General features: G+C 37.5%; 1 protein-coding gene, 1 non-coding gene and 1 pseudogene across 3 annotated transcripts in view; 2 read left to right on the top strand and 1 right to left on the bottom strand.

Annotated features, from left to right (window-relative positions):
- The window catches only part of TAOK1 (TAO kinase 1), a 144,621-nt gene that overhangs the window by 96,673 nt on the left and 20,912 nt on the right, over positions 1 to 27,036 (bottom strand). The window contains exon 1 of one of the 2 annotated variants that reach the window (XM_049637951.1): positions 5,811 to 14,525. The exons of the other annotated variant lie outside the window; for it this stretch is intronic. The gene's annotated coding sequence lies outside the window, so the exon portion shown is untranslated. Of the gene's footprint in view, positions 1 to 5,810; positions 14,526 to 27,036 lie in introns of those variants that run through there. 2 annotated transcript variants of the gene reach the window in all.
- On the top strand, positions 19,267 to 19,369 carry LOC125927705 (U6 spliceosomal RNA). The gene has a single exon (XR_007459397.1). It is a non-coding gene; the product is annotated as a U6 spliceosomal RNA (small nuclear RNA).
- Positions 22,540 to 23,443, top strand: LOC125927532 (L-lactate dehydrogenase A chain-like; annotated as a pseudogene).

Here is a 27,036-nt window from a genome sequence, read left to right as displayed (position 1 = left end):
CTCAGAGCCTGGAGCCCACTTCAGATTCTGTGTCTCCCTCTGCCTGACCCTCCGCTGCTTACACTCTGTCTCTAGCATTGTCTCAAAAATAAATAAACATTTAAAATAAATTTTTTTAATTAAATAAAAAAACAAAACAAACAAACAAAAAAACCAGGGGCGCCTCCGTGGCTCAGTTGGTTAAAAGTATTCCACCCTTGGTTTCATCTAAGATCATGATCTTACAGTTTGTGAGTTTGGGCCCAGCACCAGGTTCTGTGCTGACACTGCGGTATCTGCTTGGGATTCTCTCTCTCCCCTCTCTCTCTGCCCCTACCCCCTTCTGCCCTCTTGCGCTCTCTCTCTCTCTCTCTCTCTCGCTCTCAAAATAAATACACTTAAAAAAAAAACCAGGCTGTTAGGTTATATTTTTTAAATATCTTATCTATTCTCAGAGGATAAATATCGTTAGAGTAACTGATATCCTTCTTACTAAAAGAGAACAGTAAAATGAAATTAACAGTCTTATAAACAGCAATTGAGATCTAATTTGTGCCTGGTTCTACAAAAATAGGCCAAGGAAGCCTATCATTTATTAGATTATTTAGGGTTGAATGTAAAAGACAAACAATTTTTGTAGGTGGTACCAGTTTGTTAATCCTAAAACATACATCTAAGAAAGCTGATTAAACTAGAATAAAAAATCCAATATAATTTATTTTAAAATCTCAGACCAAATTAGGATTTTGAGAATTAAGTAACTGTTCCACATTTGTAAAATATAGTCAAATAGCTGACAATAACATCAGTCAAAGCAAGAGAAAGAAGATGGGGGAAGGGTACTGATAATCAAAGCATATTCAGTATTACTTGAGGAATGCTCCTTGGATGAACAGTGATGATGTCATGCTATTCCATCTTTTAAGAACCTTCAGATTTTCACAAAAAGGACATTGTTGGTCTTAAGCAACTGCTTCAATACCATAAAGCCCTTTTCCCTACATCTGTTAATCAGAGGGCTCAGGCTTAGAAAACAGCCAACTCAGTCAAACATTCAATCCCTTTAGAGAAAGAAAAATTGCCCCCTTACTCAGTCTAATTGGAACATGAACACATAAAATGAAATGGTAACTGATAAGGTTGCATAATTAAGGACCTTCTTGAAAAGAACATAACATTATCTCTGTTTAAAAATTAAAAAAAAAAGGTAATATATGTATTTGGGGAACAAAAATTTTGAAAGGTAGAAAGAATTGACAAGAAAAACTAAGTCTCCCAAGTACACCTATTTCTATGTATCCTTGCATAGATTACCTGGGTGTGATTGTTAATAACCCTACAATGGGCCTCTAAGTGTTCAAGTGAAAAAATTACACTTCTCTGACTTTAAATCAAAAGCTGGAAATCATTAAGTTTAGTGAGGAAGGCATGTTGAAAGAAATGTTAACAGTGAGACCTTGTGTCAAACAGCTAAGTTATAAAAGCAAAGGAAAAGTTCTTGAAGGAATTGTTACTCCAGTGAACACATGAATGATAAGAAAGAGAAACTGCTTTATTGCTGATATGAAGAAAGGTGGTTTGGGTTTTTTTGTATACTATTTTTGCTTTTTTTTTTTTTTTAAGTATAGTTAACATACATTACACAAGTTTCAGGTGTACAACATAGTGATTCAACAAGTCTATACATTAATCTATACTTACCACAAGTGTAGCTACCACCTGTCACCAAAGAACATTATTACAACACCACTGACTGTATCCTCTATGTAACATCCTTGATCCCTATGACTTACTCATTCCATAATTCGAAGCCTGTATCTCCCACTCTGGTTCACCCATTTTGTCTATCCCATCACCCCCTCCCTCTGGCAACTGCCAGTTTGTTCTCTGTATTTATGGGCTTGTTTCTGCTTTGTGTTTACTTATCTATTCGTTTGTTTTATGTTTTAGATTCCACATACAAGTTAAATCATATGGTATTTGTCTTTCTCTTATTTCACATAGCATTATACCTTCTAGGTCCACCTATGATGTCACAAAGAACAAGCTCTTACTCTTTTTTGAGGCTGAGTAATATCCTATTGTATACCAAATCTTCTTTATCCACGCATCTATCAACAGACACCTGGATTGCTTTCATATCTTGGCTATTGTAAATAACGCTGTAATAATCATAGGGGTGCATATATCTTTTCAAATTAGTGTTTTCATTTCCTCTGGGTAAATACCCAGTAGTGGAATTACTGGATCATATGGTATTTCTAGTTTTAATTTTTTGAGGAACCTCCACACTGTTTTCTACAGTGGTTGCACCAGTTTACATTCCCACCAACTGCACAAGACTTCCTTTTTCTCCACATCCTCACCAACGCTCGTTATTTCTTGCCTTTTTTCATTTTTTTTTTTTTAATTTTTAGTCATCTCTATACCCAGCGTGGGGCTCAAACTTACAACCCCGAGATCAAAGGTCGTATGCTCCACCAACTGAGCCAGCCAGGTGCCTCAATTTCTTGTCTTTTTGATGCTAGCCATTCTGACAGGTGTGAGGTGATATCTCATTATAATTTTGATTTGCATTTCCCTGATGATAAGTGATGTTGAGCATCTTTTCACGTGTCCATTGGCATGAGTATGCATGCCTTCCTTGGAAAAATGTCTATTCAGTTCCTCTGCCCATTTTAAATCAGATTATTTGGGATTTTTTGTGTTGAGTTGTATAAATTCTTTATATATTCTGGATATTAACCTGACATGGAGAAAGTTTTAGTGGTTTGGATAGAAGATCAAACCAGCAACAACATCCCCTTAAGCAAAAGTCTAATCCAGAGCAAGACCCTACCTCTCTTCAATTGTATAGTCTGAGAGTTGAGGCGGCTGCCGAAGACAAGTTTGAAACAAGCAGAGGTTGGTTCGTGATGTTTAAGGAAAGAAGCCATCTCCATAACATAAAAGTACAAGGTGAAGCAGCAACTGCTGATGTAGAAGCTGCAGCAAGTTATTCAGAAGATCTAGCTAAGATAATTAATAAAGGTGGCTACACTAAAAACAACAGATTTTCAGTGTCAAGTAAACAGTCTTATATTGGAAGATAATGTCTTCTAGGACTTTCATACTTAGGAGAAGTCAATGCCTGGCTTCAAAGCTTCAAAGGGCAGGCTAACTTTCTTGTTTAGGGACTGTTGAAGCTGGTGACTATAAGTTGAGGCAATGCTCATGGACTGTTCTGAAAATCCTAATGCCTTTAAGAAGTACGCTAAACCTACTCTGCCTGTCATCTATAAATGGAACAAAGCCTGGATGACAGCACATCTGTTTACAACATGATTTACTGAGTACTTTTAGCACATTGTTGACATCTATTGCTCAAGGGGAAAAAAAAAAGATTCCTTTCAAATATTACTGCTCATTGACAATGCATCTGGTCACCCAAGTACATGGAGATATACAATGAGATTAATGCTGTTTTCATATCTGCTAATACAACATCCATTCTGCAGCCCCATGGACCAAAGGTAATTTCAACTTTTGAGTCTTAGATTTGAAAATACAATTTGAGGGGTGCATGGATGGCTCAGTCAGCGAAATATGTGACTCCTGATCAAGGGGCTGCAGGTTTTAGCCCCACGCTGGATTAAAAATAAAAATTTGGGGCACCTGGGTGGCTCAGATGGTTAAGCATCTGACTCTTGATTTGGATCAGGTCATGATCTCACAGTCCTGAGTCCAAGCCCCACATATGGGGCTCTGTGGTGATGGTGTGGAGCCTGCTTGGGATTCTCCTTCTCCTTCTCTCTCTGCCCCTATCCTGCTTGTACTCTCTCTCTCTCTCTCTCAAATAAAAAAACTTTAAAAAAATGGGTTTTTTTAATTAAAAAACAAAAATTAAAAAAATAAAAATTAAATCTTTAGGGGTGCCTGGGTGACTCAGTAGGTTAAGCGTCTTTTTTTTAATTTTTAAAAAATGTTTGTTTATTTTTGAGAGATGGAGAGACACAGCATGAGTGGAGAAGTGGCAGAGAGAGGGAGACACAGAATCTAAAGCAGACTCCAGGCTTCACACTGTCAACACAGAGCCCAATGCAGGGCTCAAACTCACAAACCATGAGATCATGACCTGAGCCGAGGTTGGACGCTTAACTGATTGAAACACCCAGGTGCTCCTAAGCATCTGACTCTTGATATCCGCTCAGGTATGATCTCATGGCAAGTGAGTTCGAGCCCCGGACCAGGCTCTGCGCTGGTGGGGAATCCCTGCTTGGGATTCTCTCTCCTTCTCTCTCTGCCCCTGCCCTGCTCACGCTTTCTCTCAAAATAAATAAATGAACTTAAAAAAATAAATAGGGGCGCCTGGGTGGCTTAATTGGTTGGGTGACCGACTTTGGCCCAGGTCATGATCTCACAGTTCGTGAGTTCGAGCCCCGTGTTGGGCTCTGTGCTGAAAGCTCGGAGCCTGAAGCCTGCTTTGAATTCTGTGTCTCCACCTCTCTCTGCCCCTCCCATGCTCATGCTCTGTATCTGTCTCTCAATAATAAATAAAACATTTAAAAAATTTTTTTAATAAAATAAATAAAATCTTTAATAAATAAATATACAATTTGTAAAGCTATAACTGCCATGGATAGTGCCTGATGGATCTAGGCAAAGTAAACAAAACTTTCTGGAAAGGATTCATCATTGTAGATGCCATTAACAACATTTACGATTCATGGGAAGAAGTCAAAATATCAACATTAACAGGAGACTGGAAGAAGTAGATTTCAATCCTCATGAACGACTTTGAGGTGTTCAAGGCTTCAGAGAAGGAAGTAATGGCAGATGTGATGAAAATAGCAAGAGATTTAAATTTTGAAGTGGAGCCTAAAGATATAATTAAGTTGCTACAATCACATGATAAAATTTTAATGGTTGAGGAGTTCCTTTCTTATGGCTGAGCAAAGAAAGTAGTTCTTGAGATGGAATCTACTCCTATGGAAGATGCTAAGAAGACTGCTGAAATGACAACAAAGGATTTAAAATTTTCCACAGATTTCTCTGAAAAAGGAGTAGCAGGGTTTGACAAGACTTTAGACTTTTGACAAGACTGACTTTAGAGTTTTGAAAAATTAGTTTTGAAAAATTTCTACTCTGGGTACAATGCTATCAAACAGTACTGCAAACAACAGAGAAATGTTTATGAAAGGAAGAGTCCATCAACGTGGCAAACTTCATTGTTGTCTTATTTTAAGAAAATGTCACAGTCCCCCTAACCTTCAGCAACCACCACCCTGCTCAATCAGCAGTCATCTACATAGAGGCAAGATCCTCGACTAGCAAAAAGATTACAATTTACTGAAACGTCAAATAGTGGTTAGCATTTTTTAGCAACAAGGTATTTTTTAATTAAGGTATGTACATTTTTAAGACATAAAGCTATTGCAATATGTAGTAGACTACAAAATAGTTAAGTATATTTTTATATGCACAGGGAAGCCAAAAAATTCATTTGACTCATTTGATTTCAATACTCATTTCACTGTGGTGATCCAAACCAAGCCCACAATATCTCTGAGGTAATGCTGTATAAATGTTAGTACTATTAAAGGAAATTAGACTAAAATAATCAAATCATTTCAAATGTATCTTGTGACATATACAAATTTTCTTGTACATACAAAAACTATCTCCGGAAAGATACTTGGAAACTGGTAACATTGGTGGCCAATGTAAGGAAGAGACTCAAAAGCCTGAGACACAAAAATGAGAGAAAGACTTTTCACTATTTTGTATTTTTTGAATGGTGAATGTTTTACCTATTTAAAAACAAATGTTAAAAATTAAGGTAAGAGGGGCACCTGGGTGGTTCAGTTGGTTGAGCATCCGACTTCAGCTCAGGTCATGATCTCACGGTCCGTGAGTTCGAGCCCCGCGTCGGGCTCTGCGCTGACAGCTCAGAGCCTGGAGCCTGTTTCGGATTCTGTGTCTCCCTCTCTCTGCCCCTCCCCCGTTCATGCTCTGTCTCTCTCTGTCTCAAAAATAAATAAACGTTAAAAAAAAAAAATTAAAAAAAAATTAAGGTAAGAAATTCATTTTCTGGCCATAGCACTTACATGAAACTTAGTTCCAAATAAAGTTTAAGATTTTCATAATTTGCAATTCCACAAGCACTCACCTCTCTAATGTCCCCTCATCCCCAATCAACAGATATTCTGAGAACTAGAAAAACAACCGTATGATACAACCATTAAGAATTATTTACGGTACTTAGGAAGAATCTAAATGCTGACTGGTAAGAGCTGCTCTTTCCAGTTGTTTCCCATTAATAAGATCATATAACACTTCTACTTGTCCATTCTTTCATTGTTTAATAATGCAACCACTAGTAAAGGAGGGCAAAGCAAATTACAGCACTGTGTTACAAATCAAAAAAAATTTTTTTTAAGATTTTATTTTTAAGTAATCTCTACATCCAATGTGGGAGCTGAATTTACAAGCCCAGGATCAAGAGTTGCGTGATCTACCAACTGAGCCAGCCAGACACCCTGATAACAAAATTCTTTTAATGTCTCCCACACATACACTTTGATTCCCTCAAGACTGGAAGCGTATAGACTAAAATGTTGACAGCTATTACATGAGTCCTAGAACGTATAGACTTATTTTCTTCATTTTGTTTCTTCATTTTGCTTTCTTCATTTTTAGTTAGTTCTTTCAACGAATGCAGTTTGTAAGAATTTTTACAATGCAAATAAAAAACATTAGAATTTCAATGATTCTTCAAAGTGCTAGAAACTTGCCAGGTAGGAATGATGCAGAAATTTAAGTTTTAGTATAACTCAAAATCTACAAGTGTTACAACTTTGCAGAGGAGATTTATTTTCATTTAGATTTTTCAAAATTTCTTGCATACACTGAAAACCATTCTTTTTTTTTCTTTTTTTGAGGCAGAGACAGAGTGTGCACAGGGGAGATGGGGAGACGCGGGGCTCGATCTCACAACCCTGGGATCATGACCTGAATTGAAATCAAGAGGCAGATGCTCAACTGACTGAGCCCCCCAGGCACCCCTGAAAAATATTCTTATAAAAAATTACTGGGTCAAAGATTTGGAGGGAAGAAAAAAGACTACCAAACTATTTAGATATCTACAATTCCATATTAACAAATTTTAAAATCTCACAAAGATGATAATCTGTCAAAATGGAAATTAGTTGAAAAACTAACCTGCATTCTTCAAAATATCATGAAAGACCAAAAAGACCAGGGAAATGTTCCAGAAGTTAAAGAAAACCAAAGACATATGACAAATAAATGCAATGTAGGTCCTCGATTGGGGGGAAAATCCATCCTTAAAAGACATCATTGTGACAAACTAGAAAAACCTGAATATGGGCTGTATATTTGATAAGAGTATTGTACTGTTAAAATTCCTGTGGCACTTTTATTGTGTTTAGTGAGACAATGACCTTGTTCTTATGCAATAAATGCGTAAGTATTTACAATCACATCTGCAATGAACTCAAATAGTTCAGGGGAATCAAGTCAGTATCTATGTAATACAGCAATAGTTATATACGTTAGCAACTGGTGAATGTTCGTAAGGAGTACATTGGGTATTCACTGCACAATTCTAGCAACTTTCCAATCTATCTTATATTTCTCAAAATAAAAAAGTTAGGAGATGGGGGCAACGCAGCTGGGGCGCCTCCTAGGGATGCAGACTACCACTATCATACCGGAGCTGCCCACTCTGGAGGATCCGAAAAGCGCAGGAGGTAAAAATGACAGTTCTGTGCTTAAAGCTGCTGCCCACCTCTATGGAGCTCAGGGTGATAAGCCCAACAAAGACTTCATACTCCAGGGACAATTGGCTGGCTCAGGCAGTGGAGCATGCTGATCTCAGGGCTGGAAGTATGAGCCTCAGGGTGGGTGTAGAGATTACTTACAATCTTAGGGGTGCCTGGGTGGTTGAGTCAGTTAAGTGGCCTATTCTTGATTTCGGCTCAGGTCATGATCTCACAGTTGTGAGATTAAGCCCAGCGCAAACAGTTCCAAAGTATTCAGTATTGAGTGGGCATGGAGCCTGTTTAAGATTCTCTTTCTCCCGGGGCGCCTGGGTGGCTCAGTCGGTTGGTCTGATTCTTGGCTTTGGCTCAGGTCATGATCTCATGGTTCAGGAGTTCAAGCCCCAAGTCGGGCTCTTTGCTTGACAGCCTGGAGTTTGGAGACTGGAGCCTGCTTCAGATTCTGTGTCTCCCTCTCTCTCTGCCCCTCACCTGCTCATGCTCGCTCGCTCTCTCTCTCTCTCTCTCTCTCTCTCAAAAATAAACATAAAAAATAAATAAATAAATAATTTTCAGAAAGATTCTCTTTCTCCCTCTCCCTTTGCCCCTCCTCCACGCACACTCTCTCAAAAAAAAAAAAAAAAATAGAGGAAGAAAGAAAAGCTAATAACTATTTAAACAACATGAAAAAAGAATGTACACCGATCTGCATTTCAGGAAAGCAATGCAGGGCTAGATATCAATATAAAAATATACTCCCGCCCTTTAACTCAACTCTACCTCTGGAAACTAAAAAAATAATCATAACAAATATGTTCATAATAGCATTATTTTTAAGAGCTAAACAGCTAGAAACAATCTAAAGGTCTATTGCTAGAGAAATGAGTAAATGAATCCATTTGATGAATTTCTGTAAGCCATTTTAAAAATTCCAGTTTCATTCAAGGAGTATTAATGGCATGAGAAGGTGGCCACAATAAAAGCTTTAATAAACTGTACAATGCAATTTTCAAAATACACATAAGTGACATTTATTATGTCCTAAGCACTATATTATTTTTTTTTCTTGTCAAAGATATACACACTGGATGAACTATTTTTATTTTTATTTATTTGGGGGGGGGGTTAACATTCTTTATTTTTTTCTTAATATATGAAATTTATTGTCAAATTGGTTTCCATACAACACCCAGTGCTCATCCCAAAAGATGCCCTCTTCAATGCCCATCACCTCCCCTCCCCTCCCTCCCACCCCCCATCAACCTTCAGTTTGTTCTCAGTTTTTAAGAGTCTCTTATCTAAGCACTATATTAAGTACATTACATCCATTATTTAATTTATCCTCTTATAGGCATTTGTTTATTTTTGAGAGAGGGACAGAGACAGCGAGCAGGAGAGGGGCAGAGAGCAAGGGAGACACAATCTGAAGCAGGCTCTTGGCTCTGAGCTGTCAGCACAGAGCCTGACTCAGGGCACGTATCCATGAACCCTGAGATCATGACCTGAGCTGAAGTCGTTGACTGACCCACCCAGGCGCCCTATAAAGGCACTATTAAGTGGCTCTTAAATAGAGATGTTATGAAGATTCAGATTTTTCACTTAGTAAAGCAACTGGCACACAGCAAACAGTAGTATTTACTTTTATATCCTCATATTACAAATTTTGAAACTCAAGATTCAGAGAAATAAATTTGCTAAAATCACATAGCTAATAAGTGATGGAACAGAAATCTGAACCTATGGGATTTAATTCTAGAATCTTTCCATTCTTAACTACTACACTCTACATGGTCTGTACATTAAAAATACAGAGAAGTAGCGGCACCTGTGTGGCTCAGTCAGTTAAGGGTCCTACTTCAGCTCAGGTCATGATCTCACAGATCTTGAGTCTGAGAGCCACATCTGGCTCTGTGCTGATAGTGTGGAGTCTGGAGCCTGCTTTGAGTTCTGTGTCTCCCTCTCTCTCTGCCCCTCCCCTGCTTACACTCTCTCAAAAATGAACAGACGTTAACACAAAAAAATTTTTTTAACAATAAAAAAATAAAAATAAATACAGAGAAGTAACAGTAAAGGAAATACACCAAAACAGTGATATCTCTAGGTGGTAAATTCAGTGATGGCTTTTATCTTCCAAATATTCTATATCTACATATGAATTATCTTTAAAACTATTTTTTCCAGAGAACTTTAAAATAACAGTAAAACAGCACCTGGCTAGCTGGCTCAGTTGGTGAAACATGCAACTCTTGATCTCAGGGTTGTTAAGTCTGACCCCACTTTAGGTATAGGGGTTACTTAGAAAGAAAAATCTTACAAAAAAAACTTACAAAAATAAATAAAATATTAGTAACACAGAAACCAACATTACAATACCTACAAGATATAAAATCTTCATCAAAAGCTTAGTCTTGTCCAGTATCACAATACTTTTAAGAGTGGCAATATTTTCTGATAAAGGGAAACTACTGCTCTAAATTCAATAAACAAAATCTAATAATCTGAGAATAGCTTTAACTTAAAGAAATATTAGTCAGACCTCTTCTGTTTTTCAAGAAAATTTAAAGTGAATAGTTAAAATATACAATATGCCTGAATGTATAAATTAATGCTATGCTGATTTATCAGCACAGCATCAAATGACTATGATGGAGAAATGAAGAAAAAAAAACATTTCGCTTCTGGTATAACTAATCCCACTGTACATCTACAGTAACTTGGGTAACTGTAGTTTAGGTAAGTCAAGAATAATTCCGTTATTAACAAAAGGAAGGAAATATGTAACTTCAATATTCAAACTAGATTGCTCTTAAATTGTCATTTTAGATTTAGATTAGCCTTTTTTGGCCCTCTTTTTCCCTAGTCTCTTATCAGGGTATATTCTTAGTTCTGCCATTATCCAAAGGAGAACTGTCCTAACATACTTGTCTTAATTGCTTTCTAGATTGAAGAATATTTTCACATTCTTTTATTAGCTCTACTGACAGCCAAACTCTATTTACATTCTTTTTTATTACCAGTGATTCAAGAGATAACAACTATGATAAAGCCCTGAAAAAGTACCAATCAGCTATGCTATTAGGGACAAAATAATGGACACCTCATTTATTTACTATACAGAAAGTTCAAAGGTACTATAAAGCTATATATTTGACATCTCCACTTTAATATCTCAAAGGCACTTCTAACTCAACATAGTCTAATCACTCAAACTAATCATCCTGTGACTATATAGAACAGTGAGCCAACCTAATATATTCAATTCAGCAGTTCAGAAACCTAAGAGTTATTTTTCAACAACTCCCTTTCCTTCACCCATAACCTAATCCATCATTACATTTTGTAGATCTGTCCTCCTAAATCTTTCTCAAATTGACACACTTTCCTACATCTCCACAATTTCCTCCTTATTCCACCTAGGCTACTAGGCTACTACTTTATCTCATTTGGGCTGCCTTACTATATAACAACTTCCTAAATAGTGCCATTGCATCCACTCGTGGCCCTTCTCCAATCCATTTGGTCTACTGCAACTAGAATGACCTTTCAAAATGCAAATCTGATTACGTCATTCCCTCTACTTAAGTGTTCGATCCCTTTACATTGTATTTTAGTTGGAACAAAAATCATTAACATTAAAGGAATTACATTATCTGGTCCCACCCTACCTCGCTAGTTTCAACTCCAACTTCCTGTGCTCTGATGACACAGACCTCTCAGTTTATTGCCATGCTCCTTTTACCACAGAGCCTTGAACACACAGTAACTAAAAACACAGGTTCTAGAATTATAATATCTAAATCCCAAAACTGGATCTGCCAACATACCAACTCTTGGCAGTTAACTTATTGGGCAAGCAACTTAATTTCTCTGACCTCAAATTTTTCACAACTCTACAATAGGGGAAATGGTAATACCTATGTCATTTTGTGAGGGTTAAATGAATTATGTGTAGAGAACATAGTGCTCATAACCAGTAAGCACTTCATGCCAAATTCCTCTACTTTTTTTTAAATGTTTATTTATTTTGAGAAAGAGAACACATATGTATGGGAGAGGGGCAGAGAGAAAGGGAGAGAGAATCCCAAGCAGGCTCCATGCTGTCAGCACAGAGCCTGACTCAGAGCTCAATCCTACGAACGATGAGATCATGACCTGAGCTGAAATCAAGAGTCAGACACTTAAACCAACTGAGCCACCCAGGTGCCCCCCTTTTTTTATTATTTTTATTTACTTAAAATTTTTAATTCTGTGTCTCCCTCTCTCTCTGCCCCTTCCCCGCTCACACTGTCTCTCAAAATAAAATAAAAACATTAAAAAATTTTTTTTAAAAAGTCTGTCTCTTGGTTTGTGTCTCTACTTTTTTTTCCTTTGCTTATTTTGTTCCTTAAACTTCACATATGAATGAAATCATGTTATTTGTCTTTCTCTGACTTATTTCACTTAGCATTATACTCTCTAGCTCCAACCATGTTGTTGCAAATGGCAAGATTTCATTCCTTTTCACTGCTGAATAATATTCCATTGTATATATATACCACCTCTTTTTTATCTATTCATCTATCAATGAACACATAAGCTGCTTCCATAATTTAGCTATTATAAATAATGCTGCAATAGGGGCAGCATTAGTCAGTTAAGCACCTGACTTTGACTCAGGTCATGGCCTCACAGACTGTGAGTTCAAGCCCTGCATCAGACTCTGCTGACAGTGCAAAGTCGGCTTGGGAGTCTCACTCTGTCCTCTCTGTCCCTCCCTTACTTGTGCTTGCTCTCTCAAAATATATAAACTTTTTTTAAAAAAATAAATATATAAGTAATGCTGCAATAAACCTAGGGGTGCATTAGTCTGAATTAGTGCTTTTGTGTTTTGGGGGCAAATATCCAGTAGTGCGATTACTGGATCATAGGGTACTTCTAACTTTTTTTTTTTTAAGTTTTATTTAAGTAATCTCTATGCCCAATATGGGGCTTGAATTCATGACCCTGAGATCATGAGTCATGTGCTCTTCCAACTGAGCCAGCCAGGCACCCCTATTTTTAACTCTTTGAGAAACCTGTGTACCATTTTCCACAGCTGCTGAACCAGTTTGCATCCCCACCAACAGTGCACTAGGGTTCCTTTTTCTCCATATCCTTGACGACACTTGTTGTCTTTTTGATTTTAGCCATTCTGACAGGTGTGAGGTGCTATCTCATTGTAGTTCTGATTTGCATTTCCCTGATGAGAAGTGATGTTGAGCATATTTTTATGTGTCTGTTGACCATCTGTATGTCTTCTTTGGAGAAATGTCTGTTCATGTCTCCTGCCCTTTTTTTTTTTTTTGTAAGCTCTACACCAAACATCGGACTTAAACTCATGACCCTGAGATCAAGAGCTGTATGCTCTACCAACTGAGCCCACCAGGCACCCCTCTTCCACCTATTTTTGAATTGGATTATTTGGTTTTGGGGTATTGCGTTGTATCAGTTCTTTATACATTTTTGGATACTAACTCTTTATCAGATATGTCATATGCAAATATCTTTTCCCATTCAGTAGGTTGCCTTTTAGTTTTGTTGATTGTTTCCTTTGCTGTGCAGAAGCTTTTTATTTTGATGTTATCTAAACTCCTCTACTTTCTTCAATCTCTGGTTATCATCTCCACTGGGAAACTTTTCCCACCCTAATTCTTCCAGGCAAAGTGTGTGTGTGTGTGTGTGTGTGTGTGTGTGTGTGTGTGTGTGTGATGCTTCCATAAGGTTTGCTTATACCCAGTTAGCACTCATCTGACTGCTCGGAATTGTTTACCGATCTCACCCAACGACTTACTGAGCTCCTTAAAGGCAGAAGCTATCTTATTAATCTTTGATCTGATATACCTAATACAACATCTCTCATAGCAGGCATTCAAGAAATGTAAGAGTCAATACAGAAATCAGGTAAACAATGAGAAATATGGTTTTAATACAAGAATTGTGACAGTAAATAAAAACTCTTTATGTACAGTTATGTTTTTTCAAAGTGTAGTCCACAGCCACCTGCATAAAAACTGCCTAGTATTTTTTTTTTAAATGCATACTCCTGGGCCCTTCATCAAACCTATATATATCTACAATTTTTCATAAACATTTTTTGGTAAACCAAAGGTTGGGAATTGTTGGATTAGAATAAATAATGAGACCTTACACAATTACTAAATGTAAATTTAAGAAAATGAATAATACAAAAAAAAAAAAAGAAAATGAATAATACAATAGTCAAATATTACAATTCAAGATCCTTAAAAGTAATGAAGTCATTTAATAGAACCTACTTTTGAATCAGAGTCAATTATTTGTAAGTCAAGGCCACTGGTACATTGTGTTCAACATTTCTGAATAGGAGAATCCAAGAGATAAAATACAACTGTCTTAAGATTATTTCCAATAGGATATTCTCCTTAACCTAGTATGGAAGTGAAAAGGGGCAACAACTTAAAAATATAAACAATTTAACATTTTTCAAATCATGCCCAAACCTGAGAAGCACTAATAAGCAACAAAAAATGAACTACTTAGATTACAGTAAAATTTTAGTTTAAGAGTATAATTCACTCTGGAAATATGCTTTTAAGGGGCACCTGGGTGGCTCAGATAAGCGACCTACTTCAGCTCAGGTCATGATTATGCGGCTTGTGAGTTCGAGCCCCGCATCGGGCTCTGTGCTGACAGCTCAGAGCCTGGAGCCTGCTTAGGATTCTGTGTCTCCCTCTCTCTGCCCCTTCCCCAGCTCACACTCTGTCTCTGTCTCTGTCTCTGTCTCTCTCTCTCCCTCACTCCCTCAAAAATAAATAAACATTAAAAAAATTAAAAAAAAAAAAGAAATATGCTTTTAATCCAAAGCACTTAGGTATATCAAAGCAAATTTCCCCATAAGAAATAATGGAAACTCAGATGATTAATTCCACAACCCAAAAATACTCATATAAAAATGATTTCCAATACTATAATACAAAGTAATAAAGAAAATACAAAATATAAAGAAAAATAAACAAATTAACCTGCACTTATATTTGAAAACCTTCATGGCTGGTGTGAGGTAGACATGGGAGAGAAGGGTTACTGTGTAAGACGATTTTCACTATCACTGACAGAATCACTGCTATCTATTGGTTCAGTAGAATCTTTCTCTGCACAGGGGCCATTGTATACACTCGCATGGATGTTCATATAGTACAGTATTAATAAACTTGTTATATACTGTATTTAATGTAACTGGCAATAAGGCAGTAGAGGAAAGGGTCTATATGTGTAGGCAGCCTGACCTAGAATGAAGCAAAGCATTCCTAAGCTTACTCCTGTATGCAAATGCAAAGGACTGTCTGTCCGTAGGTGCTGTGAAGTGACAAAAAATACACTAGTGCCAGTTGTGGGCACCTTCCAAAGTTCTGAAAAATCACTGATTTCTGCCAAACACCGCAGCCTGAGACCGAGCATCCAAAAATGGGAGACAATCACCCATGATCCCACAGCAAGAGACAGAGACAGAGAGAGAGAGAGAGAGAAAGAAGAACCACTGCCTCAGCTGTGATCATGTGACATTCAGCACTGCATACTTACTACTCGAATTGCAAGACATTGCTTGTTTATTGAGTTAAAATTTATTAGAAATGCTTGCTCGTCTTTCAGAACACTCACCGAACAAGTTACTGGCAATCCAAAGTTTAACTGTATTTAGGATATATCTGTTCTCAATTATCTTCATCATAAATTCTACTATATTAATCTACTTCAAGTTACATTTCTAAGCTTCGTGTCCTCCCTAATATTCCCAAAATGAACAGTTTAACAATACAAATGTTTTGGACTTTCCTTTCAATCATTACATAACTAAATAGAGAATCTGTTAACTAGTATTTACAGAGAAAATGAGTCAAAACACAAACCCTACCTTTTTGTCATTTTTTGTTCAAATAGAAGAAGAAGCTCTTGTGAGTTTCCCCAAATCTCAATATATAGTTTTCCTTTAATGCTAAAGTTACAAGATAAAAATTGAATTTTTTTTACTGTCAACAAGATCTGGTGTATTGATTAGATCTTAAAATCTCTTTCAAAATAAAAAGTATACTGTATGACAGATATAAACAGACTCAGAAAATTAAAACTACAAAATTAAAATTAGATATCCTTTAAGTCAATATTTACATTATGGAGAAGGGCCTGAAGGGTTCAGTGGTTGCCTAAGGTCACACTTAATAACAGACATGGAATTAAAAATCTAAATTTACTAAATGCATGGTAATATCCTGAATTGGATCCTGGAATAGGAAAAATGACCTCAGTGGGAAAATCTGGATAAATCTGAATAAAGTCAGTAATTTACAGTTTCATATCAGTATTAACTTTGTAATTCTGACAAATAGAACACTCTTACATAAAATGTTAACATTAGAGGAAGTTGGGTGAAAGGTACATGAGAACTGCACTAGCTACAATTTTTCTGTAAGTCTAAAATTATAAAATAAATATAAAAGGCTTACTTAAAAAACTCTAAATCTAAAACTAATTTCTTTTTTTTTTTAAGTTTATTTATTTTGAGAGAGAGCATGCCCACAAGCAGGGGAAGAGGAAAGAGAGAGGGAAAGAGAGAATCCCAAGCAGGCTCCGTGGTGTCAGCACAGAGCCTGACTTGGGGCTCGATCCCATGAACCCTGAGACCATGACCTGAGCCGAAATCAAGAGTTGGAGCCTCAACTGACTGAGCAACCCAGGAACCCCTAAATCTAAAACTAACTTCTAATCCAGAATGTTTCCTTTCTGTTTGCATAAAATTCGCTAAACAGAAAGGCATTAGATTCTAATACTGTGTATTCAGAGGGAACAACATATAGCACCTCCTTATAGCTTATAACAACATATAAGCACCTCCCAACCAAATACAATCAAAAGAAATCCTGTTTTTCTGCTTAGCAAGAAAATCTTGTTATATTCCAGGCATTTTGCTTATTTTATTGAATTGTCACAACTGTCCTAAAATAATTATCAACCTAAATTATACCTGAGGTTCAGAAAAGCTAAGTAATTTGCCTACTATCACATGGTTTTCACTATACCTCATCACTGACTTTTTGCCAATCACCTAGTACTTTTAGGATCATGTGTATTTGAATGAGTAAGAAGCATTTGTTACTAAAATTTAAAAATTCTACCTCCACAGTGTTCTTCATTTCCAAACCCTTACTGCCAATCACATAGCCACTACCTTTTGTTGAGGTCTCTGTCACCTCTTGTCTGGTCTAGAGAAAAAAGCCTCCCAAACAAGCATTCTAATCTCGTCTTTCCCCCTTAATCCATTATGACATACACCCATAGTCATATGGGCCTCCCAGAATGTATACCCACATTTTAGTAAAGGTACGGATTTCCTTCTGGGAAATAACCTCTCCTCTGCCTAGACAAAACTATGTATAAATATGCCTAGCTCTGGAGCGCCTGGCTGGCTCAGTCAGTGGAATGTGCGACTCTTGATCTCGAGGTTGTGAGTTTGAGCCCCATGCTGGGTGTAGTGAGAACTTAAAAAAATTAAATCCCAAAGAAATAAATATGCTACTTCTGCTCTTACAGATGACTGGACATGAACCAAGCTAAGCCAACCCCACTCTCTGTTTTCAGAGTCTGGAATCTTGAGGAAAAATGAAAAAAAGTTTGGGGGGAAAATGGATGGCACTAATTTATTCTGGTGGCCTCCTGTTTAGAATGTCAATTCATTCCTGATATCAAGATCCCAAGAACTGTCCCAGACTGGCTCTCTAGCCTTCCTTTTGAGTCTATGAGCAATTTAGTAGCCTTCCAATGACTTTCATTTCTCCATAAGATAGTCACCATCACTTTTCTGCTTGCAAACAAAGACCATAATGAATACAGCACTCTTGATTCATTTCAGATCTCTAAAGCACCTCGAAAGTATCACTCAATCCTCCTGTTCAAAAACTTCAAATGAACCCACAAATTTTCACTATTATAATCTTCTCCAGGGTGACTTTTCAGAGTTCTCCCAACTTGGGTCCAATTGATACTTGTGAGCTTATTTCTCACCAATGACATCATGTATATTAGGGCTATTTTCTTCCCTTGGAATGTTATCCGCACCATCTCTGCCTATAAATCTTATCCACCCTTCCAAATATACTTCAATTATTATCTTGTATGTAAATTATTCATCAATTCCACTAACACAATAAGATACTGTAGAAAAATCCTCATGCAACTTTGTATCTATTTTATTACATATTCTGCATTCACTTACTACTGTATGAGTTATATTCTTCCACTGACCCCACTAACTCTTCCAAAAGGCAAAAGAAAGAGTGGAAATACGTCAAGTATGTGCTGACACAATTCAATCAAAAATAATACCACCAGGGACACCTGGCTGCCACAATCAGAGGGGCACACAACCCTTAGTCTCACGGTCATGAGTTCCAGCCCCATGTTGGATGTAGACATTACTTAAATAAATAAAACTTAAAAAAAAAAAAAAAGAATATCACAATATTGGCTATTCATATTATGACAAAATTTAAGCCAATCAAACTGTTTTGAAACTTGGTATATGCAATTTCAGGATCAACTTGTTTCTGAGCGATGATAGAGTAATTGGGACAGGATTTATATTCCTGTCATAAGATCTGAAAAGCTGGAAAAATATAAAATTCCTTTTTAGACACTGCACAAGAGGCAGTACATGACCACAATCTCTGCTAGAAGTGAAACAAGGTAAGTTCTAGGGTTACTGGCTTTCTACCTAGAAACACTTTCTAGAATGCAGTATAGGCAAAGAGATTCCAAGAAAAGCACAGCAGTCTCTGAGCAAAGAAGACAAATATCAGGGGTGCCTGGGTGGCTCGACTGGTTAAGCATTCGACTCGTGGTTTTGGCACAGGTCATAACCTCATGGTTCTTGAGTTCAGGTCCCATACTGGGCTCAGTGCTGACAGTGTGGAGCCTACTTGGGATTCTCTCTGCCCCTCCCCTGATCACAGTCTCTCTTCCTCTCTCAAAATAAATAAAATTTAAAGTTATTAAAAAAAAAAAAAAAAAAAAAAAGGACAGATCAGAGTTTAGGAAGGCCAAGCCAACTGAAATAGAGAAAGTAGACTTTCTGGAGAAAGAATTTCAGAACTGTTCAGCAGATGCCTTCCAGTATCTCTGGCTGAATACAAAGCTGCACATGCACAGGTTTCCTGAAACTCCGTAAGGCCAGGCAAAGAACAACTACGGGGGAGCTAAACTCCCAGAGGTCACACAGGCTAGAAGATGGTCTCAGTTCCAACTCAACCATGGTGGAGATTCCTTAGAGACTTAGAGAACTCAGTAGAGTCCCCAAAAGGGTCATAACTTACCAGCAGAGCTAAATTAGCATTCCTGAAGGGATTAAGGCAATCCACAAGCAAGTGCCCATCAAGACAAAGTGTAATGTTCTTTAAAAGCAAAAAATTCAGAACTAAAAAAAAAAAAAGAGGGGAGAACATACTAAACTCAATCAAAAATTAAAAGATATACCAAAAACTGCTGACTTCAGCAGTACATACACTAAAACTAGAATGACACAGAGATTAGTAAGGTTCATATGCAAGGATGACATGTAAATTTGTGAAGTGTTCCATATTTTTAAAAAAAGGAAAAACTGCAGGGACATCTGACTGGCTCAGTCAGTGGAGCATGTGATTCTTGATCTTGGGGTTGTAAATTCAAGCCCCATATTGGATGTAAAGATTAGTTAAAAATAAAATATTTTAGGCAAGCCTGGGTGGCTGACTCAGTTGAGTGTCCAACTTTTGATTTCAGCTCAGGTTATGATCTCACCGTTTGTGGGTTCAAGCCCGATGTCAGGCCCCATGCTGACTGTGCAGAGCTTGCTTTGGATTCTCTCTCTCCCCCTCTCTCTCTCTCTGCCCTTTCCCCACTCTCACACACATGCTCCCTCTCAAAATAAATAAACTTTAAAAAATTAAAATAAAATAGAATCTGTTAAAAAAGAAAAAGACATACCAAAAAAACCAAGAAATGCTATCCATAACTAACAGAAAACTTGGTCAACAAAAACAGATCTCAGAATGAAAGAGAAATTAGCAAAAAAGAGCATTAGTTATTCTAAATATCTACAATCATTTAAATAAAAACATATACAAAACAAAGAGAGAAAGGAGAAAGGAAAAAAACAACATAGAGCAAAATGGAACTTCAAAAGATGAAAAATACAATTCAGAAATCAAAAAATACACTAGATGGGATTAATATGACATAGGACAGTGAAGAAAACACATAAATTTTTAAAAGATCTATTAATATGGAGACATGAAAATAAAAAACCATATAACAGCACAATTAAAAAAGAAAAAATGTGTAGGATCACAGTGACTGTGGGACAATATTAAATGGTCTAACATATATGCAACTGGAGTACCACATAAGAAGATGAACTAAAAAATTATTAGAAGAAATAATGACCAAAAATTTCTTAATTTTGATGGAAACTTTAATCCCACAGATTCAAGAAACTCAATAAACACCTCCAGGATAACCTCAAATCAAGATGAAGGTACACTATAGTCAATTTATTGAAAAACCAATAATAAAAAACCTTATGACTAGTCAGAGAAAAGACATTTCCTACAGAAAAAAAATAATAAGAATGTAGAATTCACATCTAAAGCTGTCATGTCAAAAACATATCAGCATGGGGGTGCCTCGGTGGCTCAGTCAGTTGAGCTTCCAACTTCAGCTCGGGTCAGGATCTCAGGGTTCGTGGGTTTAAGCCCCGGCAATGGGCTCGCTGCTGTCAGCACAGAGCCCACTTCGGATCCTCTGTCCACCCCCGCCCCCTTCTCTCTGTCCTTCCCTGGCTTGCATGCACACTCTCTCCCTCAAAAAATAAACAAACATTAAAACATATGCCACAATCCTAAATGCATATGTACCTGATAAAACTTCAAAATACATGAAGAAAAACAGACAAAACTTAAAAAGACAAATGAGGGGCACCTGGCTCAGTTGGTTGAGTGTCCGACTTTGGCTCAGGTCATGATCTCATGGTTTGTGGGTTCGAGCTCCGCATCAGGCTTCCTGCTGACAGCATGGAGCCTGCTTGGGATTCTGTATCTCCCTCTCTCTTTGCCCCTCCCCTGCTTGCGCTCTGTCTCTGTCTCTCGAAAGTAAATAAACATTTAAAAAAATTTTTTTTAATTAAGAACATAAAAAGACAAATGAAAAATTATACTTAACATTCCAAAATTACTCTCTATAACTGAACAAACAAGTACAGAAAATCAATAAGGATACAGAAACTTAACACTCAAATAATTTGATCTAATTCACATTTATAAAGCACTCCATCTAACAAAGAATGCACATTCTTCTCAAATGCTTATGTAACATTAACCAAACCAGACATACACCCAGCCATAAAACAAGTCAAAACAAGGTGCCTGGTTGGCTTAATCAGTGAAGCTTGCAGCTCTTGACCTTGGGGTTGAGTTTCAGCCCCCTATTAGGTGTAGAGATCACTTAAAAAACAAAATCTTTAAAAAAAAAAAAAAAGTCTCAACAGGAGTACCTGGGTGGCTCAGTCAGTTAAGCATCCAACTGCAGCTCAGGTCAGGATCCCACAGTCCATGAGTTAGAGCCCCATGTGAGGCTCTGTGCTGACAGCTCAGAGTCTGGAGCCTGCTTTGGATTCTGTGCCTCCCTCTCTCTCTGCCCCCTCCCCACTTGTGCGCGCGCTCTCTCTCTCTCTCTCTCTCTCTCTCTCAAAAATAAAAACATTAGGGGCACCTGGGTGGCTCAGTCGGTTAAGCGGCCGACTTCAGCTCAGGTCATGATCTTGCGGTCCATGGGTTCAAGTCCCGCGTCAGGCTCTGTGCTGACAGCTCAGAGCCTGGAGCCTGTTTCGGATTCTGTGTCTCCCTCTCTCTGACACATTCCCCCCCATTCCTCCCCCATTCATGCTCTGTCTCTCTCTGTCTCAAAAATAAATAAACGTTAAAAAAAAAAAAGTTTTTAAAAAAAAAACAAAAACATTAAAAATAATTTTAAGGAAAAAAAAAGTCTCGACAAATACAAAAGAATTAAATTCATACAGAGTGTATTCTCTGACCACACAGAATTAGAAACTAAATCAGGAACGTTCCTAAATATTTGGAAATTAAACAACACAATTCTAAATTTTTTTTTTAACGTTTATTTATTTTTGAGACAGAGAGAGACAGAGCACGAGTGGGGGAGGGGCAGAGAGAGAGGGAGACACAGAATCGGAAGCAGGCTCCAGGTTCTGAGCTGTCAGCCCAGAGCCCACGCGAGGCTCGAACTCACGGACGGCGAGATCGTGACCTGAGCTGAAGTCGGACGCTTAACCGACTGAGCCACCCAGGTGCCCCAAAACAACACAATTCTAAATAACATATAGTGGGGGTACTGAAGCCACTGTCACCAAGTCTAGATCCAATGCCACACATGTGCGCACCACCTGGCCTAACAAGTACCCTCAATTCCTTTTGGTTCTAGATCCAATGTGGCAATTCTCAAGGATCAGCTTGGGAGGGAGGGAGGGAGGGAAGGAAGGATGGAAGGAGGGAAGGAAGGATGGAAGGAAGGAAGGCAGGCAGGCCATAACCCCAAGAGTAAGATTACAGTTTTTTGAGTTGGTGCTGTTGGCATGGCCTGTGCCATCAGTCTCTTTTTCTGTTTTAGAGAGATAGAGTTTGTGAACGGGTAGAGGGGCAGAGGGAAAGAGAATCTTAAGCAGGCTCCACTCTCAGCACGCAGCCCCACAAGGGGATCGATCTCACAACTGGAAGATCATGACCTGAGCAGAAACCAAGAATTTAACCAGGGTCCTGCCATCAGTCTCTCAATGAAGGACTTGGAAAATGAACTTGCTCTTACTGATATCATGAAAGACAAACTGAAGGGACAGATGATGGATCTCCAACACGGCAGCCTTTTCCTTAGAACACCAACAACTGCCTCTGGTAAAGACTGTAACATGACTGCAAACTCCAAGCTGGTTATTATCACAGCTGGGGCCTATTAGCAAGAGACTGTCCAGTGTAAAGCAAACATATTTAAATTCATCATTTCTAATTATTGTAAAATAGAGCCTAAACTGCAAGTTGCTTGTTGTTTCCAATCCGGTGGATATCTTGACACGTGTGGCTTGGAAGATAAGCACCTTTCCAAAAACACTGTGTTACTGGAAGTGGTTGCAATCTGGATTCAGTCTGGCTCCATTACCTAATGGGGGAAAGGCTGGGAGTTCAGCCATTAAGCTGTCATGGGTGGGTCCTTGGTGAGCATGGAGACTCTAGTGTACCTGCATGGAGCAAATGTTGCTGGTGTCTCCCAGAAGTATCTGCACCCTGACAGAGACACTAATGCAGATAAGTAACAGTGGAAAGAGGCTTAGAAACAGGTGGTTGACAGTGCGTATAAGGTCATCAAACGGAAAGACTACACATCCTGTGGCAGATTTGGCAGAAAGTATAATGAAGAATCTTAGGTGGGTGCATCCAATTTCCACCATGATTAAGGGATTCTATGGAATAAAACATGATGTCTTCCTCTGTGTTCCTTGAGACAGAATGGAATCTCAGATGTTGTGAAGGTAAATCTGACTCCTGAGGAAGAGGCCTACTTGAAGAAGAGTACAGATACACTTCAGGGGGATCCAAAAAGAACTGCAGTTTTAAAGTTTTCTACTATTGTACCACTTCACTGTTTAGGCTACAAGAGGATTTTAGTTGGAGGTTGTATATATTGTCCTTATTATGTTACTCTGGTAATTATTAAAATGATCTAGGAAAAACAGTTTCCTCAAGTTGCAAACAGAATAGCTCATAAAACCCTGCAGCCATATGCTGATACTGGATGATACCTACCTTGTGTAGTCCTAAATTGGTTATGTAAAGTATAAAATAGTTCTACCACCTCAGAGGCACCAGTGACATTGCTGCATATGTTACAGTTGTTCTTCAAATCATATATGTATTTACTGTGTGTGATATATGATTCCTGGTTCTTTCACCCAACATGCCTCATACAACTTTTTTTTTCCAGTTAACCACATCCTGGGATCCAAAGTATACATTCAATATTGCATATATTGTGCAGAACTATTCCAACAGATCTTGTGTACTATATATATCAGAATAGTATACATTGCCATACTGTAACAAAACAAAACAAAAAAAAGATCTACATGTAAACAATGCAACCAACTATCCAAGAGTCATACCAATTAAAATACCAAATAAACTTTGAACAGTAAAAAATAAACAAATAAAAACATGTGGTAGGTCAAAGAGAAGCATATGGGAAAATAAGAAAATATTCTGAATTGAATAAAAGTGGAAACAGGATTCAAACTTTGTGGTTCAGAACTAAACAAGTACTTAAAAGGAAATTTTATAACATTAAATCCCTGCATTAGAAAACAAGAACGATGTAAAGTCACACCATAAGCATCCAGCTTAGGAAATGAACAAAACAAACGAAAAAAAAGCAAATTAAATACAATAAAAGCAGAAGGAGGAAAATAATAAAGAGTAAAACCCAATGAAATTGAAAACAAAACAAACCAAGAGAAAAATCAATTTCACCAAAATCCAGTTCTTTGAAAAGATAAAATAGATAAATCTCAAGCCAATTGATCCAAAAAGAAAGAGAAAGGATACAAATTACTAGTATCAGGCATTAAAAAGGGGCTATCACTTACAGACCCTACAGACAGGGGCTCCTGGGTGGCTCAGTCAGTTAAGCATCAAACTTCGGCTCAGATGATGATCTCATGGTTCCTGAGTACAAGCCCCACATCAGGCTCTCTGCTGTCATTGCAGAGCCTGCTTCAGATCCTCTGTCCCCCACCTCCCCACCACTCTCTCACTCACACATGGCTCGCTCACTCACTCAAAAATATACTTTAAATAAAATTATAAGAGAATATTATGTATAATTTTATCAGTTAATTTGATAAACACAAACTATCAAAGTTAACTCAAGAATAAATAGACACCCTAAATAACTGTTTTACTTTTTTTTTTTTTTTAAGTTTATTTACTTTTTTGGTAATCTCTTTACCAAATGTGAGGCTTGAACTTATGACCCCAAGATCAAGAGTCACATGCTCTTTGGACTGAGCCAGCCAGGTGCCCCTAACTATGTTTGTTTTAAATAAATTGCATTTTTTACGGGGCGCCTGGGTGGCTCAGTCGGTTAAAGCATCCGACTTCAGCTCAGGTCACGATCTCGCAGTCCGTGAGTTTGAGCCCCGCGTCGGGCTCTGGGCTGATGGCTCAGAGCCTGGAGCCTGCTTCCGATTCTGTGTCTCCCTCTCTCTCTGCCCCTGCCCCATTCATGCTCTGTCTCTCTTTGTCTCAAAAATAAATTAAAAATGTTAAAAAAATTAAAAAAAAAAAAGAATGAAAGGAATGAGAGAAAATATTTTTAATAAATAAATAAATAAATTGCATTTTTTAATGTTTATTTATTTATTTTGAGAGAGAGAGTGTGTGTGTGCACCACAAGTGTGAGAGTGAGTGAAGAGAGAGAATCTCAAGCAGGCTCCGTGCTAGAAGTACAGAGCCGGATGTAAGGCTCGGATCTCATGAACCATGAGATCATGACCTGAACCAAATCAAGAGTCAGATGCTTAACTAACTGAGCCACCCAGGTGCTCCTAAATAAACTGAATTTAAATGCCTTGTCACAAATAAAATTGGACCCAAATAGTTTCACTGCTAAATTCTACCAAATATTTAAGAAAGAAATAACATCAGGGCACCTGAGTGGCTCAGTTAAGCATCTGACTCTTGATCTCTGCTCAGATAATGATCTCAATGTTCATGGGATCCAGCCCTGGTCAGGCTCTGTGCTGACAGTGCAGAACCTGCTTGAGATTCTTCTCTTTCCCTCTTTCTCTGCCCCTCCCCTGCTCATGCTTGCATGTACTGTCTCAAAATAAACATTAAAAAAAAAAAAAATCACATCAGTTCTACATAAACAGTTCTAGCATATAAACACTCAGCAATTTAACTTAAGAAGTCAACAATACCATGATACCAAAATCAGATATGAACAAGAAATCTACAGACCAGTATCTCCCTTAGATATGAATGCAAAAACTCTGAACAAAGTATTAGTAAATAGAACCTAGCAACTTATGAAAATAATAATGTATCATCACCAAGTGGAGTTCATCCCTGGAATGAAAATCAACCTATATAACTCACTATATTAGACTTAAAAAAAGTATAATTATATGATTTCAGTAGAGGCAAAAAAAAAAAAAAATTGACAAAGTTCAATTCATTCATGGCAGAAACTCAGCAAACTGAAAATAGAAGGAACTTCCTGAACTTGATAAAGAATATCTATAAGACTACAAGAACCCTACAGTTAACATCATATGTAATGATGAAAGACTAAGTACTTTTCCCATAAGATGGGGAACAAGGCAAGGATATCCACTCTCACCACACCTATTCCAGATTGTACTGAAGGATCTAGTCAGTGCAATAAGGCATGCATGCATAAATAAATAAGCAAGCATTCACATTGGAAAGGAAGAAAGAAAATTATCTTTAATCATAAACAAAACTGTCTACTTAGAAAATCCCAAATAATCTATAAAATAGCTTCTCAAACTTACTAGTAAGTGATTTCTTAAGGTTGTACAATACAAAGTCAATACACAAAAATCAACGTATTTTTACACAGTAGTAGCAAAACAGAAGTTTGGAGGAAAAAAGTAACATTTACAATAACATCAAAAATCATTACTTAGGAATAAATCTAACAAATATGTGCAAAATTTGTATGCTGATAACTACAAAGCATTGATGACAGAAATCATAGATAACCTAAATAAACAGAGAGATACACTCTACTGGTAGACCAGTAGACTCAATCAATATTGTTAAGGTATTCATGCTCTCCAAAACGCTCTCCAAGATGCCATATAATCTCAAAAGACTAATGGTCTTTTTTTTTTTTTTTTTAAGAAACTGACAAACGTATTCTAAAACTTACATTAAAAAGAAAAGCACCTAGGGGCACGTGGGTGGCTCACTCAGCTAAGAGTCTGGACATCGCCTCAGGTCATGATCTCGTGGTTCAGTGGGTTCAAGCCCAATGTCAGGCTCTGTGCTAATTATGCTCTCTGGAGTCTCCCTCTCTCTCTGCCCCTCCCCCACTCACACTCTGTTTCTGTCTCTCTCTTAAAAATAAACAAACATTTAAAAGAAAGAAAGAAAGAAAGAAAGAAAGAAAGAAAGAAAGAAAGAAA

This window comes from Panthera uncia, chromosome E1 (genome assembly GCF_023721935.1).
Source record: "Panthera uncia isolate 11264 chromosome E1, Puncia_PCG_1.0, whole genome shotgun sequence".
Lineage (NCBI taxonomy): Eukaryota > Metazoa > Chordata > Mammalia > Carnivora > Felidae > Panthera > Panthera uncia.
The sequence above is the reverse complement of the archived record's forward strand: the minus strand, read 5'-3'. Positions and strand labels throughout refer to the sequence as shown.